Source organism: Acanthopagrus latus, unplaced genomic scaffold, assembly GCF_904848185.1.
Source record: "Acanthopagrus latus isolate v.2019 unplaced genomic scaffold, fAcaLat1.1, whole genome shotgun sequence".
NCBI lineage: Eukaryota > Metazoa > Chordata > Actinopteri > Spariformes > Sparidae > Acanthopagrus > Acanthopagrus latus.
In genome coordinates this window covers 15957-35495 of record NW_023504084.1, presented here as the reverse complement: position 1 = coordinate 35495, position 19539 = coordinate 15957, and the positions used below count along the sequence as shown (strand labels likewise).

At 40.2% G+C, this 19539-nt stretch overlaps 2 long non-coding RNA genes across 2 annotated transcripts; one reads left to right on the top strand and one right to left on the bottom strand.

Moving 5' to 3' along the window:
• Window positions 1-12194: 12194 nt before the first annotated feature.
• LOC119016354 lies at window positions 12195-13572 on the bottom strand. Its single transcript, XR_005074051.1, has 3 exons — window positions 13367-13572; window positions 12547-12668; window positions 12195-12447 (listed from the first exon to the last, which is right to left on the bottom strand). It is a non-coding gene; the product is annotated as an uncharacterized LOC119016354 (long non-coding RNA).
• A 4463-nt stretch (window positions 13573-18035) lies between these two features.
• Window positions 18036-19256, top strand: LOC119016349. The gene is made up of 3 exons (XR_005074044.1): window positions 18036-18046; window positions 18137-18296; window positions 18590-19256. It is a non-coding gene; the product is annotated as an uncharacterized LOC119016349 (long non-coding RNA).
• Window positions 19257-19539: the final 283 nt, after the last annotated feature.

The following is a 19539-nucleotide window of genomic DNA, read 5'->3' as shown; positions in this document are numbered from 1 at the left end:
TGCAGGGACGTAAACATCTTTATTGTGATAACTTCCCACAGATGTAGGCTAATAAGACAATGAATAACTTTGATATGCTGCCAAAATATGTGTCTTGAAGAGGCATCAGATCCAGAGACATAGGCTAGCCTACTGCTCACAATGTCAGTACATCGAAACAACTTGGAACCCACCTTCTGTGTTTTTTTGGACTCAAACTGTTTGATACACTGTAAAACTTTTCAGTGTGAATTTACAGTATTTTACTGGCAGCAGCTTCGCCAGCAAAGTACTGTATTTTTACAGTTTATTGCTGTATTTTTGAATAAAAGTATATTACTGTAATTGAACATTCAGTTTATTACTGTAAATTTACAGTACTTTACTGGCCACAAAGTACTGTATTTTTAGTTTATTGCTGTACTTTTGAATAAGAGTATATTACTGTAAATGAACATGCAGTTTATTACTGTACAATTTACAGTACTTTACTGCCCACAAAGTACCATATTTTTACAGTTCATTACTGTAGTTTTGATTACAGTATATATCCTGTATTTAATGATAATTAAAATAGGTTACTGTAATACCACCAGCACTACTACTATGAAAAATGACAAGAAGACATTTATGCAGCTCCTTCTCAAATATTTATTAAACACACTCATACATGCATTTTGGCTTACATTTTTCTGTTACAAGCGTGTTTATTGGGGCATGCAAATGAAATTGAAAAAAATATAGGTGATTAAGAGGCAATAACCACTGATAAGGAACATCAAATAAACTACTTTTAATTACTGTAACTTGCTGCAGAAGAGCAGCATTCTAGTTGCATGAGTGTATAAGTATAGAGTGAACACAAAACAATTATGCAACTGTTTTTCTTGAAACGTTTTTTAACATTTTTTTCTTGAACATCAAACTGAGTTCCTTGTGTTCCATGAGAATGAGATGACACTGGGGTTCAATCACTGAATGAGGGAGAGTGTGTGTGTGTGTGTGTGTGTGTGTGCGCTCGCGTGCATGCGTGAGTGCATGCATGCATGCTCAGATAAAGTTCCACTTGAAGTCACTCAGCTTTTTGATGAGTGTGCAGACGTGGATTCACTGTTGTTGCCTTCTTCTTCACCATCTTTCCGCTCTTCTTACTGTGCACCATCTCATTGCTTGCTTTTGTGCCCCTCTCTGGATTGATGTCAATGCAACATCTGAAAAACAATGGAGGATGACAAAAATATTCTTTTGATATCACTCTATGAATGAGACATGTCAAGCAAAATCTGTTCAGTAAAAAGTAGTGATGCAGAATACTGAACCATATAATTGTCATATTTCACTAAGTGGAAACTGTAGGAACCATGACTAGGTGTTTGGATATTGGTTTGGCGATTATGAAAAGTGAATCAAGTCCAGCTGTGTGGTAGTAGGTGTGAAAAAGCTCCTACCTCTGAATGAATTCCAATGTGCATGCAGCATCATGTTGATACTGCATGTTGAAATTGTAGTAGGACGAGAAGAGCACAGCGAGACCAAGCAAAAAGGATGTTCCCTCACACAGCACTTCTTTTTCTATGCTCATCATCCATTGGTCTGTCTGTGTCACTGGACCTGAAAAAAAGATTAGAAACATAACAATTAATACAAATGAAAAAAATAAAGCATTGTTAAGACTACAAGATTTTCTGTGTCGTCAGATAGCCGTGCTGTTCACACTAAACAACTCTCTCTTGTAATCGGGAGTCTTGGAAGTCTTTGTGCTGTTCACGTTACATGACTGATCACCAGCAGGTGTCGCCAATGGTTCTGTCTGGTCTCCAAATGTTTTTTTTTATTTAATCAAAAGCTAACCCTGATTATGCTATAAACATCTGAAATTATGCTTCATAAGAGCAAAAAGTTTAGAAATCAAAGGAGGAAAACAGTCAGTCTGATCCCAATTTTATGAAAGATGCAAGTTATAATTTCAAGCACTTTCAAGCATTTAAACTAAAATTCAAGCACTTTTCAGACTTTGACAAGAACATCACTAAAATTCTAGCATTTTCAAGGATTTCAAGCACCCATACAAATCCTGCACTTTATAAAGGGGAAAAAAGTAAGAAAAGAAAGAGTGTAGCTGTACATATTTTATTTCATTCATTCATTATTTACTTACCAACCACAATCAACCGTGGTGTGTCAGGCAATGGGACAGTCATCTGCACAATGGCTGGCGTGGCAGACACCTTACAAAAAGGCACAGAAACAAAATGATTAACAGTACGGTACCTTGCAGATGCACGTTAAATATTAAATATACTGTCCTAGAATTCTAAAATAATGGAAAAGACCTAATGTTAAGAAAGAGGAAGATGTTGAACAAATGAAATACTGTTGTTTAAAATAGACACTGTAACAAAGATAACCTTACATCAGTTTCTATTATAAGGGCATCCAGTGGCTCCTTGAAGTGTGCCATCAGAACCGGCAGGATGTTTAAAGCAGTCACACTGCAGTCACTCCTGTAGAGAACAGCCTTTACATCAGCATTTGTTGGGTTTTGTTTGAAAAACTCCAGAATGTTTCTGCCATGCTCTTCAAGAAAGGCCTCCATCTTTCGGACAACTGGAATATTGGTCAGCAGTTCAAAATGAGCGCACATCTGCCAAAGCTGGCGCTGGACTGGCATTTATCATTTGCCGTTGCAAGCAATATGTTGCCTCCATGAGCTGTAACACTTCTGCTCTTTCCATTCCTGAGGAAGCTTCATGTGAAAAGATCGCTATCAGCTTTTGTCTCTTATTTTCCAGAGATTCTTCTGTCTCCTCAGGTGGAAGCTGAGTATCTGAACTGACTTTTGAAAACTGATTTTCTTCTTTTATCACTTTTCAATGTACCAGTGTTGCATGCATGGAAAAGATCCTCTGACTTTAGGGCATCCACAATACTATTCATATCAGCCTCAGAAATATCTAGAGTCACCAACTTCTCTTTGAGCTTGTGAAATAGATGAGACTGGCTGACATCATGCACGTCCTGTAAATCTTCAATAATGGTCTGGATTACTGAGGATGGGAGTAACAGTTTTGCCTGGAGTTTAAGGTAACACAAAGCCAAACTGTTTAAAAAGAGGGATTCATCAGCACGCTCGGGAAAAACATCTGATTGCTCTTCCTCTCTATCAGCATCATCCAGAACATTACCTTGCATATTCATGTTCTCTGCCTGTTCACCCAAACACTCTGCGTGTGTAACTGCTCCACTAACAAAGGTCAAAGAGCTTGAAATATATTTTTTGTGAGTTCTTGATAAATGAGATGAAAATGTGGACACCACAAAGAACCGTTTACCACAGTTTCTAAATGGACAAGAAACTGTCCTGCCCTCTCTGATGTGTCCCTTCAAGTGAGACAGTAAATTGTTAACACTGTCACATCTTACAGTGCAAAAATCTACATGACAAGACAGTGTGTCATTAGTGCATTGACATGAAAAGCCACTTTCATCTGATGCCCTTTGGCCTTTAGCTTGGTGATCTCTGTACACATGTGTTTTAAAAACACTTACTTTTCGGAATATGCGCTTACAATTAGGTAGAGCACATTTGAAGGTCAAGTTTCGGACATTCTTGTGAATTTTCATATGCCTCACAAATGCAAATTTTGTGTCACAGCTATGACCACAGAGTTCACAATGAAACATTTTGTAAAATGGAAGAAAAGTTAAATGAAATGTAATTTATTTGCCTATTTTGCAGGGAAAAAATTGTGGCCAGGAACTCTGACTTGGTGAAAACTGTAAACGTATAAGAAAATTCACATTAGCTTACTAATATACCTCTTTTACACCGTGGTCTGTCTTGGCGTCCTGTGTCGGAGTTTGAGTGGCTTAAACTCTGTTAAACTTAAACTCCGTTAAGCTAGCTGCTTAAGGAGGAGAGAGAGATCCTACAGAACGGAGTAAGGGAGTAAACGGAGTTCAGGCTAGCAGAGGAGGAGAGGAGGAGAGAGCGATCCATACAGATTGCACAGCGAGACGAGCACTCACTCTGTTTCCGAGAAGTGACGATGGAGCAAAGACCGCTCACTCCGTAACTCACTTATATTAGGCCTTCAAATTTACTTTAAACTTGCAAACAACTTGCTGTTTTAAGGCCAACATGCACTAATACTTGCTAGCTTACCTTTACAATATCGCAAATATGAAGCTTTTCAACAGCCTTGTTATAATAGGCTACTGTTCTAAAAGGCAGAAAATTAAACAGCAGAAAATCTTTGCATCTTATACATTTTAAAGGTTGAATAAAAATGATTACTTACTCGGTGGAGGTTGTCGATGCAGCTCTGGACACAAGAGGCTGAGCTGAGTGCAGCCTGTCTGTGGCAGAGACTCACAGATCTGCTACAAAGTTTAAGTTTAAATAAGACGCAAGTTGCATTCAAGCTTTTGCCAGAAAATAAAAGAAACTCTTCGCTGCGTTCGCTTTGTCTTTTTTCCCCGCACTTTTTCTCACCTTCCCAAGATTCATCGCTGTTTCAAATTTACAGTAAATTCCTGTAAATTATGGAATTCTCTTAAATTACAGTAATCAGTTTGCATTGCAGTTTACAGTATTATACTGTATGACACTAATACAGTAAAATACTGTTCAGATTTTACTGTGAATTTACATCAAAGTCTTACAGTGTACAGCTCCCAAGGACTTTCATCTGTTCCTTGTCTAATTCTTTCAAGAGGAGTAAAGTCAATTTGTTGCATTACCTCGTTTTTAACTGCTAAAGCTATGACACTGTAACATGTCTTAGCTTCCTCTGGTGTCATTCTGGCAAACTCTGTGGGATCGTGGGGGATTTCACAAGCATTGAGCACTTTGTCTTTCAAATCAGGTGGCAAAGTCGACTTTAACAGTTGCATCATAGCGTGCATATGAGGACTGTAGATCATGCACACCAAACTCCATTCTTCTAACCATTTTTGTTTATTCGTCATTACGTCTTTGGGAAAATGTCTGACTATGGCTTTTAGCTCCCTGCGGCTCCAAGGTTTGTAGACGACATCTTTTCCCATTGTTGAGCTAATTTTGTTGGGTTTGTTTTCTTTGGTTTTCAACCACTTATTTATTTATTTATTTATTTATTTATTTATTTATTTATTCATTCATTCATTCATTCATTCATTCATTTATTTATCTATTTATTTAAACCCACCCTTGTTATTCTACTTCATTATTTGACTCAGGTCTTGGGTATTCAACAACTCAGTCATCACCAGTGTTATGAACACTGGATTCTTTTATCTCTCACACAGAATAAACACTTTCTATTTTCATTTTTTTTTTCTATGTATTTTTGTTTTAGTGTTTCTACAGGACATTTGATTGTCCGGCTTAATCTTAGTCTGCATTGTGGTTTTTTTTTTTCTTCTTCTTCTTCTTCTTCCTCTCCTTGTTCTAAGTGAGCTATTAGCTTTTTATTTTGATCTGTAAGAGAAACCATTTTAGATTCTGCACAGGCACAATGTCTCTCAATTTCTACATTAAATTTCTTATTAAATTTTATAATCTAACTTGACTCAATTTAAACCAATGTCGCAACAACTGACAAACAAACAACAAACAAAAACTAGCGTTAAACAAAACAAAACCACAGGAATTTCAACACTGACCAGACCATCAGACCAACAGAATCACCGAAATTCTACACTGGTCTTTTCTATGAGACTAATAGAATCACAGGGGTTTTCAACACTGATTTTCCATCAGAAACACAGAATCACAGGGGTTTTCAACACTGATTTTCCATCAGAGCAAACAGAATCACAGGAATTAAGACCTGATTGTTTGCAGCAAAACAGACAAAACCAAACAAAGTTCAGACCTGGTCTTTTCTATCAAAAATGACAGAATCACAGGATCTTTAAAACAAAACAGAATAACAACACCACAGGAATGTCAACACTGATATTTTCTATCAGACCAACAGCATTACAGAAATTCGACACTGGTCTTTTCTATGAGACTAATAGAATCACAGGAATTTTCGACACTGATCTTTTCTGTTAGAACAGAATCACAGGGGTTTTCAACACTGATTTTCTATCAGAGCAAATAGAATCACAGGAATCTAGACCTGATTGTTTGCAGCATAACAGACCAAACCAAACAAACACATGCAGAAAGAGAAAATTGCCACTAAGATCATTTGTTGCATTCAAATGCAAGAGACAGCACTTGATGACATGAAGCACACAAAAGATGATATATATAGGTGTGTGTGTGTGTCGCAGTGTTTGACATTGTTATTTATTGTGTTTGTAGACAGTAGTTCACTGAAAAACCAAAAACCAAAAAAAAAAAAAACCACATGGGCTCTGCCTTGATGCGGTGTGGGGGCTTAAAGCTTCTGTGATCTCCTGGTGTCTTGAAGAATCTCCAGAATCACTGAGGCTAAACCAAAGAGTCTCCAACATACAGCTAAACTTAAACTAAAAATGCCTCCCTGCCTTCCAACAACACATTTGTGGTTTCATGTCGTGCTTCTGTTCAGCTGGCAGGTGCACGATTCACATACTCATTTCTGAAGGTGGAGATGGAGGGAAGTACCGACACTCTGTCACAGCGGCTGAGAGGGAAGAGCTGAGAGGCAGCGATGGTCCTGTATCCCACCGCGGCTTCTCCCAGATAGGTGCGTCAGTGCCGAGAGACAAGAAGGTCAGTGTGAAAACCAGGGATACCTTAGCATTTTGATTTGAACCAGGAGTTCCTGGGTTTGCTATTGTAAAAGCACAATCACAGTAAAGATATTTACAATAAGTCAGCCCCTTCCCTCAAACTAATGGCAATTTGTACCTTATTATTGCCCATGGAAATGGGCTTGTGGATGTGTAATTGTGTCATGACTTGTGGCTGATGTAGAAGTTTCTCTTCCATGTTGTGTGCACATGTGCTTTTAGAAGTGTTGCCCATGCTATTTGATACATGATATTTTCAACAGATGCTTCATGTGTTGTTCTTACATCCAGTAAATTAAGGTTGCAACTGGTTCTTAAGACATGTTTTATTTTGCAGAGATTTTTGGAGAGAGGTAGAGCTCGAACTGAATTAACTTATTTTAACATGTATTCACTCAATTTCAAGATTCCTGGACATGTTGAGGCAAAAAAAGTCATCGATCAACTGAAGATTATACCATTCATGCACAGATTAAAAAACAAGTGAAGACATTTTAAAAGAAGATAATCCATGTAACATATCTAAATCTGAGATTTTATATCTTGGCAAGTGCAGAATTAATTGCAGTGTATCTTCTATTATTTACCTGAACACCGTGAATTTAGCAGTTAGCTAGTGATTTTTGTGCTGAACTGTAAGTTGTCAAAAGGAGAATTATGTGAAGGTCACTGCCAGACTGATAAAGTGTCAGGCAACCTTAAAGGAGGACAGTGGCTGTCAGCAGCCCAGATGTGTTCCACTTGTGGTGTCTTTTGCAGCAGCTTTCCACAGCCAAATCCTAAGTGTGGCGGCTGCAGTTGGCCTCTACGTCCACAAGGTGTCATGCTCACCAACGTCAGCCTCACCATCTGCGCTTCTTCATCATATCTGCTGCACTCTGTCACCACCACCACAGGATAAGACATTTTGACAGGAGTGCACCCTGGTGCACTACATCGTATGTGCTGTTATCTGTTGCAAGTGATTTTGACCATCACATTTGTGCCACACCAGATGTGCTACAATGCTGCATTTTCAGGGCTGTGTGTGTGTGTGTGTGTGTGTGTGTGTGGTTTCACATGTTTTGGAGTAGTATGTGACAGACATCCATTTCAGTGTGTTCATGATATAGCATTTAAACATGTATTTTGACATGAGTTATGTGGATGAATTGTAAGCTCTCAGGTGCCTGTCACAACTGTAGGCCATTGCATGAAGTTGCAGAGCCCACAAGTCTCACCTGCCAAGGCCGTGGCCATTCATTTTTACATTGTGACCTGTTGACCTGTCAGCCTAATCCTGTGTGTGTGTGCGTGTTTGTGTGTTTTCATGATGTATCATTTATTGAGAATGTTATGACTGTATACATGTATTTTGATGCGCACCGCTCCCTTTGTCTGTGGATATGGGGTTATAGGTTAAACTCAGGATTGGGGTCAAAGGTCAAAATCAGGGTTGGGTTTAGAATCAGGGCTGGAGTGAGGTTAAGTTTAGGTTTTAAGATCAGGGTTGGGGTCAGGTATAGGGATGAAAACCACCCAAAGTCGGTCTTTTTGTGAATAACTCAAGAACGAAAAGTCCAGTCGACTTCAAACCAAGTTCTAGGCCCATTTTAGGCAGTTCCGGACCATCTGGTACTGCTCGCAAGTCAATTGGACCTACGGAAGCCGAGATATAGCAAAAAGACCCATTTCGAAGTTGGTCTTTTTCGAATAACTCGAGATAGAGAGAGATGGTTCAGGTATCCAGAGACTCGTCTCAACGAGGCGCATCCGTAGATACATCAACTTCCTAAGTCGGACTTGTAGTTTTTGAGAAATTTCCAAAAAACCCCGATCCATAGGACTTGGTCGGATGGAGCTGAAACTTTGGCTAACCCCCCCCCCCCCTTTTTCAGGTCCCCTGAGTCCACTGGTAGCATTGAATCATGAATCAGTCAAGTTTGGGTGAAATTGGTGAAAATTCACAAAGTGTTGGGCGCTGCTTAGCTCGGTTGGTAGCGCGTGCGACCCATGTGTTGAGGCTCTGCAGCGGACCAGGGTTCGACTCCCGGCCCAGGTCCCTTTGCTGCGTGTCACCCCCCCTCTCTTACCCTGGTTGGGTTCTGGGCCATTCCCGAACTGGTTGAGGTAAGTAATCATGACCAGGTCAGGCGTCAAGTCCCATGTGAAGCACAAGCTGAAAGGAATTGACAAAGTGTATGGAAAAGATTGAGGCCCCGTGGAGTCTATCAGCAAGTGTTTTGGAGCTGAACCAAGATTGACCATGATCAACTTTTTTTGTCAGCGACGTTTCGTGTCGGACCCGACGTCTACCCCCCATGGCGGATGCAACGGTGTTGCTCCTGGATTTTTCCGACAGGTGGAAGTATGTGTGACGTGGTGTGATGGGTCATAACTGGGTCCAGGAGAGACCTAGAGAGTTGAGTGGTGTCGGGTTTTGTTCGTCTCGCCGAGAGCTTTCCATAGAGGTCTGAAGCGTCCGGATTGGACCAGCGGTTTCCGGAGCTATGAACTTGAGAAGGTTGTTATTTTTGCTGACCTACATCGTCTAATAACTTTTGATAGGAAGGTCGTAGGAAGATGTGTGAAGTGTGTGCGTTGGACTCGGGATGGCCTGGCGGTGTTATTTCATGTGTATTTTTTCCAAAGTTGTTTCTTGCTTCTTTTCTCCACTAGTTGGTAGATGGTAGAAAGTGGCCTATTCTGAAAGCCCTCAAAGAGCTCTATAACATATGCAAAAATCAGGCCTTTAGCTGGTGTCTAAATATTGATGTTCCCAAATGATGTGAAATTTTGGGGTCCATGAAAACTTGTAGCCATTGACCCCCTCTGCCAGGCTTGGGCCAAAGTGGGCCGCTCACCCATACTTGGTCATAGAGACTGGCCAAAGACAGTTTCGGAAAGGTCTCGGGGAGCTGGATGCAGCTGTACCACGACGGGAGCTGTGCGTTGTTCCTGCGCGGCACCAAAGTTAGAAAATTGGTACCTTGTCAAGGTTGATATTTAAGCAAGGCGAGCAGTCAGAGATGTGGTGGAGGCATCCATGGAACCATCTGACAGAGCTTTCCTACATACGTGCCCCCCAATGTGCCGGACCTTTGTGGACCAAACTTGGCAACGATGGGTGCTACTGAGAAGACATTGACGGTGGGCATCAGGCAGTCCATGGACTGCAACATATGTCACTCCCGTCCCTCACTGACCACTTTTGGGCCAAAGTGTGTGCACTGTAAGACATTTCAAGCTGTTTCAACTTGCAAATGAGAGTTCACCTGCTGCCTTGAAAACGCAAGTTCACTCAACTTGAGGATAATCTTTGTTTCAACTCAAAAGTTGAAGTTCATCAAGCTGATATGACTACAATGTTCTAGTACTCTCAGCACTGTTTTTGAAGTTGTCCAAGTTGATTTAATCTTTAACCACTAGTTGTTTCAACTTCTTAATGTAAGTTAAAACAAAGAATTATTTTACATTATCAGTGCATGAAAACTTAATTTACCTAGTCCAACTAACTCTCATTTCTGCATTGTTATAACTCATAGTTCGCAGTTAAAATAACTCATCGACATTTATACAACTTGCCATTTCGAGTCGAGGATTTAACTTTAAAATTTGTTGCAACTTAGATGTATAAGTTATCTTGACTGATTCCATGTTTGCTTATTTTAGTAACAATCACTGAATACTCACAGCCTCTCTGTTCAGAAATATAACATTTATTTGAAAAACAATGTTATACAGCTTAAACATTAGGTTTTGATCTCAAACATGCCTTCACAGCTAAATAGGTGGGTTGAGGCTTAACAATCAGGCTCATGTAAGACAATCAATGGGTTCATAAAATCCTGAGATGTACAAGAACAGTATTGCATGTTGGTAAATCTAAACCATTCTTTTACAAAACAGCTGACTTTTAACACATCAGTCTCAGTTATGATAACTACCTGTGCTGGGGTTGAGAGAGACAGTAAACAGTTTTATAAAATCCAAATATAAAGAAGAACAATATGATACAATGTATCATTATACAATCCCAAAAAACAACAAATCTGCTGGTTCCCACATTCTTCCAAAACCTGTAATGAAAATAAGAAAGATGAAAAAAGAGAAACAGAGTTTGAGGTATTGTGGGGTTCTCCTGAGGCAAATTAAGGGATACCGAGAGCTTTCTAAAACCATACAACAAACCTCCATCTCTAGACAGCAGATCTCTTTAAAACAATACAAGTACACTTGTTCTTTTGTTAACATAGTTAGGACCTCACCAAAAGTTCTTACACATTTTAACAAACCTATAGTTCAGAACAATGTGCAAAGTCTACACTTTTTAATTTATGATCTTTTCTTGACTTGCTTGGTTCATAACTGACTTGTGTTGTACAAACTACACTTTAAAAACATAAGCAATTTGTAAGAACAATGCAAAAGTCCCCCAAAACAGCTTCTTCTCAGTATGAGCTTGAGATGTGCATTAATTTGTGTAAAGGTGTTACCTTGGCAGCTTCATCTATATCTGACCTGCACTGTACAATCTACACTGCTGGAAACACAATTTATGAAGAACAATCCCAGAGTCCAAAAATGTTTTCTTCTACAAGGAGCTAAAGATGGGCATTCATTTGTTTACAGGTGATATCTGAGCAGTTTATTTCTGAGGCCATGGATTCTTGCTGAGCACTGGTCTGGTTTAATGCTCATGATGACCCTCTGAAGGAATTCAAAGGAGTAATTTATGTTGCGGGGGTACTCGATGTTAAGGCAGTAGATTGCGCCCATTAACATGGCAAAGCCTGTGGGCACATCTTTGAGGTCATGAACGATAATCATCTCCTCTGCCGCCACAGCCACATTAAAGACTTCCAGAGGAAAAGCATCATGGAGACGGCCTTCATGTCCAATAAGCAGTCCGACCTGCATTCCTTTTATTATCACATCGAGGGTTTCTCCATGAGCCTAATGACAAAGACATACACATCTCAACTGACATCATGACTTAAAAAATGCAAAACAACAGTATACAAATTGCTATTATTACATTTTAGATATTAGTAGCCTCAAAACAGACTGGATTTTGTGGAGCCAATGCCAAAATCAAGTCATTATTTTGTGTTAGTTTATCATTAAAGTAACTTGGTGTTCATTAATCTGTTCTTTTAACCGCACATCAGGCTCACTCTGATATTGCATCAAACATAGATCATGTTAGGGGTTAAATCAGAATAAATGTCAAACATTTTCTGGATAATTTTTTAATGACTAATCAATAATAGATTGTTAAGGCAGCCAACGATTAATTAAAGATATTGACTGAAATTTGCATCCCCACCAATAAATGAAGACCACTAAAAATATGTTTAATGAATTTTAATCTACCAGTGGTTACTTTTTCCCAAAGTATTTAACATACAAAGACTTTAAACTATGAATAAAATATTTTTTTCACAATGCTTGAAAAAAATATAACATTAAGTGGACAATACAAGACAAACAGCAAGATTTGGTGTTCTGTATAATGCTTTAAAGTTGGGGGGTGTGTGTCCATGTGAGTATGGGGACTGACATGTCGAAGTATGGTGTAACTTAACCCGCAATAAGAAGTCTATTTTTAAAAAAAGCATTTCTTTGGCAATGGCAATATTTCAAATAAAGCGAGAGACAAGTGTAGTATAAAATCTGTTAATATACTGACTTACATCACACATCCTGATTATCTTCCTCTGAAAGAAATTGAGGAAGACCAAGTAGGGCAGCTGCTGTCCTGTTTTGGTTTGTGTCCTCCAGGGAAAAATAAGATAACAATATCAGTGAATCCTAAGCTAGAATCCAAATTTTAGCAAACATTATTAGCAATGTTTTTCTCGATGCCATACATACCTTTTTTTGAAGACACTCCAGAATTCCACTTAGGGTCAACTTTCTGCTTGATGCGACAGCAGCTTTGTACACTCCCAAAAGGCTTGGCACCATGGCATCTAGTCCTTCCAGGAATGACAGGTCTGTAATGACAATTCTGTGGAACTCAGCACTTAACTGAAACAGACATAACAAAACAGCAGCGAAAAGGACATGAGTGAGGGAAAATCAGAGCAGCATAGCGCTGTAGCGGTAGGAACAAAGAAATCACAAATATCACTGCAAAAAAGAGAACATACTTGTTGTGGAAGAAGCATTCAGATACCTCAGTAAAAGTATCAATACTGCACTGCAAGTCAAAGTCCTACATTCAAAACATTACTTTTGTGAAGTACGCAAGCATTATCGGCAAATGTAAGTCACTTAAAGTAAAACCATTCATGTTGTAGCTAAATCTCCCTCCTGTCAGTGTTTTACTATTATATCTGATGTCTATGGATCAGTATCACTACCGCATTCAAATTAAAAACATCTGGAGATACATGGTTTCACTGGAGAGGAAGGAGATGACAAACTCCAATCTGAAAGTAACTACTAACTAAATAAATCAGACAAATGTAGTGCAGTAAAAAGTAAAATATTTGCCGTAAGAGGTAGAGGAGTGAAAGTAAACAACTGTATAAAAAAGAAATACTCCAGTGAAGTACAAGTACCTATAAATTGTACCTAGTAAATTGTAACTGAATAAAGTACTTGAGTAAATTTCACTTCCACGACTGTTTTTGACCACACATAACAAAATACAGGAATTGTATGCAGTACTGAGTTGGCAAAGGATTACCTGTCTTTGACAAAACAGTGCAGGCCATCTGTCCATGACTGCAGAGATGAATGGCTCATCACCGATGATCTCCTGTCTTCGCCGTGACAATGTTGCAATCATCAGTTCATCCAGGAGTTGTAAATCTGGATCTCTCTTCTGCACTTCTAGAAGCATTGTCTCACGATCCTTCTCTGATTTAACAGCAGTCTGTCCATCAGGTGGCTCTGGCAGGTAGTGGATCTCTCCTTTTTTGACTTCTTAACTGGCTTGCAGCATCCCTCTCCCCTTTTTCTTTTATTTACAAGAACTTCAGGACATCCAGCTGACATCATTCTCTGACGGTAACTGCCCATCTTGAATCTCAAGCTGAACACCCAGCAATACCATCCTTTACCCGACCCAGGCTCCCTGAGACAAGGATGCTTTGCAACAAGAGCTTTGGCTATGCTTTCATAATGGTCTTTGTCAGGATAGGCTGTGATTTTGGATATGATATCAGCAAGTTTGTCCAGTATTTCACTCTTCACACCCTTTGAGATGACTATCACAGTTCCATCCTTGGCATAGGCATCATTTGCTGCCCGTAGTTGAAACTCAACATCATGGGGAAAAGCTGGGATAACAAAGGGATCAGGCCATTCAACTGAATCACAACTAGTCGGGGAACCAAGGCTTGCGGTGTCTAATGTTGAGTCAGAAGCCACTTCAGAGGATGTGAACAAAACAAGTGGCTCGTTCCATTGGTAGGTCCTTGATATCTGTCAAATTACAGAGCTCATTCCCAAAGTCTGGATCTTCAAATTGTAAAATGAAGTTCCCTCGGAAGCCCAGAGTGTTGCGCAGTACTATACACAGTTCATGGACTGACGAGGGAACATCCTGTAGGGTGACTCGCCTTATTTCCTGAGGTGAGACGATAACTCGGAGAAGCATCATTGAGGAGTCACCAACAGCTGAAACACAGTGAACAAACAAGAAAACACTTGTTATTAATATTAAAAGACCTTTTTTTTTCTTTTTGAGTGAATCTAAAAAAATAGGCGCATTTACTGCAGTTAAGTGAATGTGATTGTGTTGATCAAACGGTTACTATCCTGTTATATGCTACAGAGAGGAAGGGTGTATTTAATTGTACAGAACATCCCTCCCTAATCAAACATTACCTTAATGTAACAGGAACGTCCTTGGAGTGACAAGCAGCTTTCCTTCAACAGGGTTTGCAGCAAGGTGTAGTCATTCAGACTGTGAGGATCAACAACCACAGTTACTTTAGGGTCTCTTTTGGCCAGCTGGTAACACTTGACATGCTCCAGGAAGGCTGATGTGAATAGCTCCATAATGAATGATATCCAACCATCCACTACACAGATCTCCAGCACTGTCCCAAAATCTGGCAGTCCACTTGTCTGTCCAACTGAGAGCACCATTCCTTTAGAATACTTTGTGTGTGTATGTTTATTAAAGCAGACAAACAGAAAAGAATACAAGTCAAAATATAAAGCCAAAAAATAGTACTACGATGGTCCTTTCTTTCCTTTCTTTTCAATAACAAGACACGCATAACTTTGTGACAATACAAATTGTATTTTCATTTGTTTTAAATACATGTTTAGGAGACATATGCTTTGTTGCCATTAGCTACTTAAAACATGGAAACCATAATTTCTAAAAACATACATAAAGCTATAGCCAAATAGACAGCTCGAGCACATATTTACGTCTAAAAAAATGTTCAAACTTTGTTATGGAAAATCTTTTAACGACCATCTTAAAAAAACAAAAAAGGAAAAAAAGAAAACCAGTTCGCCAGAAACAGGTGGGTGTGTGACTACTGTTTGAGTCCAAGCTGATTATTAAAATATGTACAAAAAGATATCTTGCCAGATGTCATCAATTTTGAGGAAAAAAAAACGCAGGCAACCGTATGGGATTGAGGGCCAATCAGATCAAGTCTCTAAATAAAAAACAATAAACACGTATCACCACCTTGGAGCGGTTGCTGAGCAATGGGTTGAGAGCCCCAGTTCTGATTATTGGTCTGGCGACTCTTGGAATCTGGCTGGTTGAACCCATCAGCTTTGCGCTTTCCTCCTACATTTCCAGCGCGGCCACCCCGAGCACCATGTACCCCTCCTCGCCCTCTTGGCTGCACACCTCCTCTTGCTCCCCGCCCGCCACGGCCTGGTTCTAGTCCACCACGCTGGGAGAAGTTGGCTCTGCCCCTGGGTGCCCCGGTGCCACCACGTCCTCTGGCTGGAGAGGCTCCACCCCTGGTGCCCCTGTTGCCACCCCGCCCTCGTCCCGGGGCCTGGAAGTCGTCATAGCCATAGTACGGGTCATCGTAGCCTCCACGGTAGTTGTGATAGTCATAGCCATAGTAGTCGTAGTAGTCCTCATAACCATAGTAGTCAGGGGGGTATGAATAGCCACCCCGGTGGCCGGTTTTTGAAAAGTTTGTATGGATTGATTGAGGTCGGTCAGTTTTGTCACAAAACTGAAAGGGAAATGATGCTATTCTTTCATTAAGGTCAGTCAATGTGAAATTCTTTTTAGCAATCAGATCTGAAAGACATATGAAAAGTTCCACAGGTACGATTCCTTCCAACAGATCATTCAGAAAATCCGGAGGAAACCCTTTTGCAGGATGAAAGTGGGGAAGTCCTCTTAAAGGACAGTCTTTTTTCAAACCATCAACACACGAGGCATCAGTTGTCTGAAGGACGGTAACAGCTTCATCAAACAATTGTGGTGTTCTCAAAGTAAAATTCCCACTTCTGACATCATGCTCCTGAATATCTACACGGTTAGCCAAACAAAATCTGCAAAATTTCTCAACATTAAAAGACTCTTGGTATCCAGGAAGTGAGTGTGCACCTAAGTTATCTGCAGACACAAACAGAACAGTACCTTTGACATAAGACCCAAGACTTTGTACAAATACACCTATGTTCTCTAAATGCTGAAGATCTCTGATAAGTGGCTCCAAAACCTTGCTGTAACTATACTGTTTTATGTGTACAGTTTTGCACAGTACAGCTAGATAAATTGATGATAATGTTGAAATAAGTCTTATGGGTAAGTTGGCTATCACCCAATAAATGCCACACACTTTGTGTTTCTTTTTCGAAGTCCCTAATGGATTACAAAGTTCAAAATCATCGATGTATAAGCCGAGAGCAATTCCTAATTCAGTGAGAAGTCTGTTTTCTTTAAAGTATTCGAAAATAGGGACATAAAAAAAATGAATGTTTTTTAGCAAATACTCAACCGGTTCAATGACCGGTTCAATGTCCCTGCCTTGAGAGAAATTTGAGTGGGTTCAAAGACTGTATTTCATCAGACAATGATGCTACATCAGAGGCATCAGCTACACAGTTATTTGCATCCAATACTTTCTGTATAATTTTCTTTATGTTTTGATTAGCAAATTCTCCGATGTCAGATAACTCATCAATTACTTCTTGTATTGCTGAATTTGAAACATGTAAAATGGTTTGCATGTGGAGCAATAAAGATGCCAACTGAGTTTTAATGGCCTCTCCATTTTCAAGAAGAGTATAGGATCATATGAAGATGATTCCTCAGTATCAGAAACAGAATACTCCCCAACCCCTACTACTCTGTTTGTAAGGTTATGCTCTGATCTTAAACTATTTAGGGTGGAAAACTTATGATAGTGACTTCTATGAGCAGTAAATGTTGACAGTATACTAGACTTGAAAGAGCAATCTGCAAATGGACATTTAACTGTTTCCCTGTTCCTTAAATGTGTCTTCAAGTGAGCATAATATTTGTTAAAGGTGACATATTATGCTCATTTCTGCTTCCTGACATGGTTCCCTGATGTCTAAATGGAATGTTAGTAACATGCTTTGGTCGAAAAAGCTTAAGGATTGAGCACAGCAAGGTTCTTGAAACACCAGCTTCACTGCCTGCGGAAGATGTGAGGGCGGCATTGTGTGACCATGGCAACGGCTGAGTTACCGGAAGAAATGGCCGCCGGACAACAAACTGCGGTGCAACCGTACATGTTTGAGCCGGAGTCCGACCCAGAACAACAAGAGGCTCCAGAAGAAGTTCAGCAGGTGAGAATGAACATGGATGTTTCTCAGTGGTTAGTAGTTGACTTTTTTTTTTTTTACCTCGACATTACTTGTAACTTGTTACTGCACAGACAAACGACAGTTTGACGGGCTTAGTAGCCGTCTGCCCCGCGCTGTTACAGATCACAACCCCCTTCTCCTGCCTCGAGTGTTTACATTACAAAGCTTAGCCAAACCTCGACTGGCGTTTACTGCTCTGCAGTTGCAGTAACGCGGATGCAGTTTAGCAATTGCCGTTACAAGAGAAAAGCGTAACCCCGTATTATTATTTACCTTTATGTGGCCAGGTAAGTCAATTGAGAACCTGCTGTTATTTGCAGAGAGGACCTGTAATTAGCTAGCAATGTCCAACAACTGTAGTTTTCAATAAGCCACAGTTGCCTCCCGTCACCTCTCAACCAGCAGTATTGTTTTTGAACCGGTTCCAACAGTTTATACACTTTAAATATGACAAAAGAAACAACGCAACGTGATTGATTGGCTATGTAGTTTCCAATGAATAATATACATTCTGCTGAAAAACAGGTGTTCCTGTGGCAGTTGTGAACAAGTGCCTACAGAGCCCGAGAATATCTGCTGTATGGAAATACCACAGGTAAGTGTGAACACTGGGCAAACAAGGTTGGTATTCTGCAGTCTCTTTTCTTTAATCCATTGTCACTCACTTACCTCTCATAACTTCTAGGTGACATGAAGACTAAGTTACAGCAGCTTCCTGAGCAACCATCATGCATGCTGGACCATCCTGGCCTAGAACCTGTCTGCCTGAATGTGTTTTCACTGCAGAATGCACTGAACATTTATCGGGCAGACTACGGACCTTTACGTCTGAGGGGAATAGAGCAGTGAGCTTTTTAGGCCCATAAATATTATCAATTTATTGCAAAAGTGTTATGAAGTACATAACTGCTTCCTCTGTCTTACATTGCTTATAGTTTATCTTTACTATCTTTAACTTGGTAACTGAATGAAAACTACATATCAAACAATGAAAACACACAGAACAGTTGGGAGAGATGTTTTATTGCAAGAAACAATTGTAGACATACAAAATAAATATCTAAAGTGGAACAGTTAAACTCGCCAGTTGCCATGGATGTGAACATTCAGTGCTGACTTTCTACTGATTTGTGTCCAGCCAATATAGATACGTAGCCTACAGAAGCTTTGTAAGCTGGTGCTGGTGCTTTCTGGGGTGGAGAGTGAGAGCTGTGCTGCCTGCCTGCGTGGTGCTGAGGATTCGTGCAGAGTTCCCTGACACAGAAGGACAGTATGTTTACAACTGATTTGGATCAGGTGTGTTATTGCTCGGTTGGAATGAAAACCTGCAGCCACATGTCCCTTTACTGGATCAGTTTGACACCACTGTTATAAAGGGTAACTCCAACGTTGGTTATCAGGCTCAAAATTCATTATCAGAGCACAGTTGGGACTGCACAGGATATTTCCCAGATCTATTTATATGCATGATCATGACCCAGATTTATTTGCCACTACAATGGCAGCTCCACCATCAGATCCCCTGTGGACAACAGGTGGGCTCACTCCCAAGTCTCCGGTTCTCCCCATCTCGTCACCACTGACAGTGCCAGGGTCATCTGAACCCACCGGGCTGGTACTCCTCTGGGGTGGATGGCCTTTTGAAGTTGTTCTTATTCTCATTCTATGAATGTCATGTGAAATGAGGGAGCGAAGCTGCTGGACCAATGAAAAGGAAACTGAATCAGGTGTTTCACGCTCTGTTCCTCCTGTTTGTCCAAAGCATTGGAGGCGAGACTGCTCTTGCCTGACTGTTTATTCATGACCCTACCCTACCTGAGGTGGGATGACAGTGGGGAGGGAAGGAGGTAGGGTAAGGGTATATGTTTCCAGTACTTTGGTTTCTGATCAGATAGTTGCATAACTACTAACATTCCCATAGGCCTAACTACTGACATTCCCATAAGGTATAGGGATAAAAACTACCTTCGGACCCCCTCCGACGTCAGGAAGGTCTTAGGAGGTTGGGAGTTGGTGCGCTGGATTCGGGATGGAATTTCACATCAGTTAGATGAGTCATTTATACAATTTGAAAAGTTCAAATTTTGG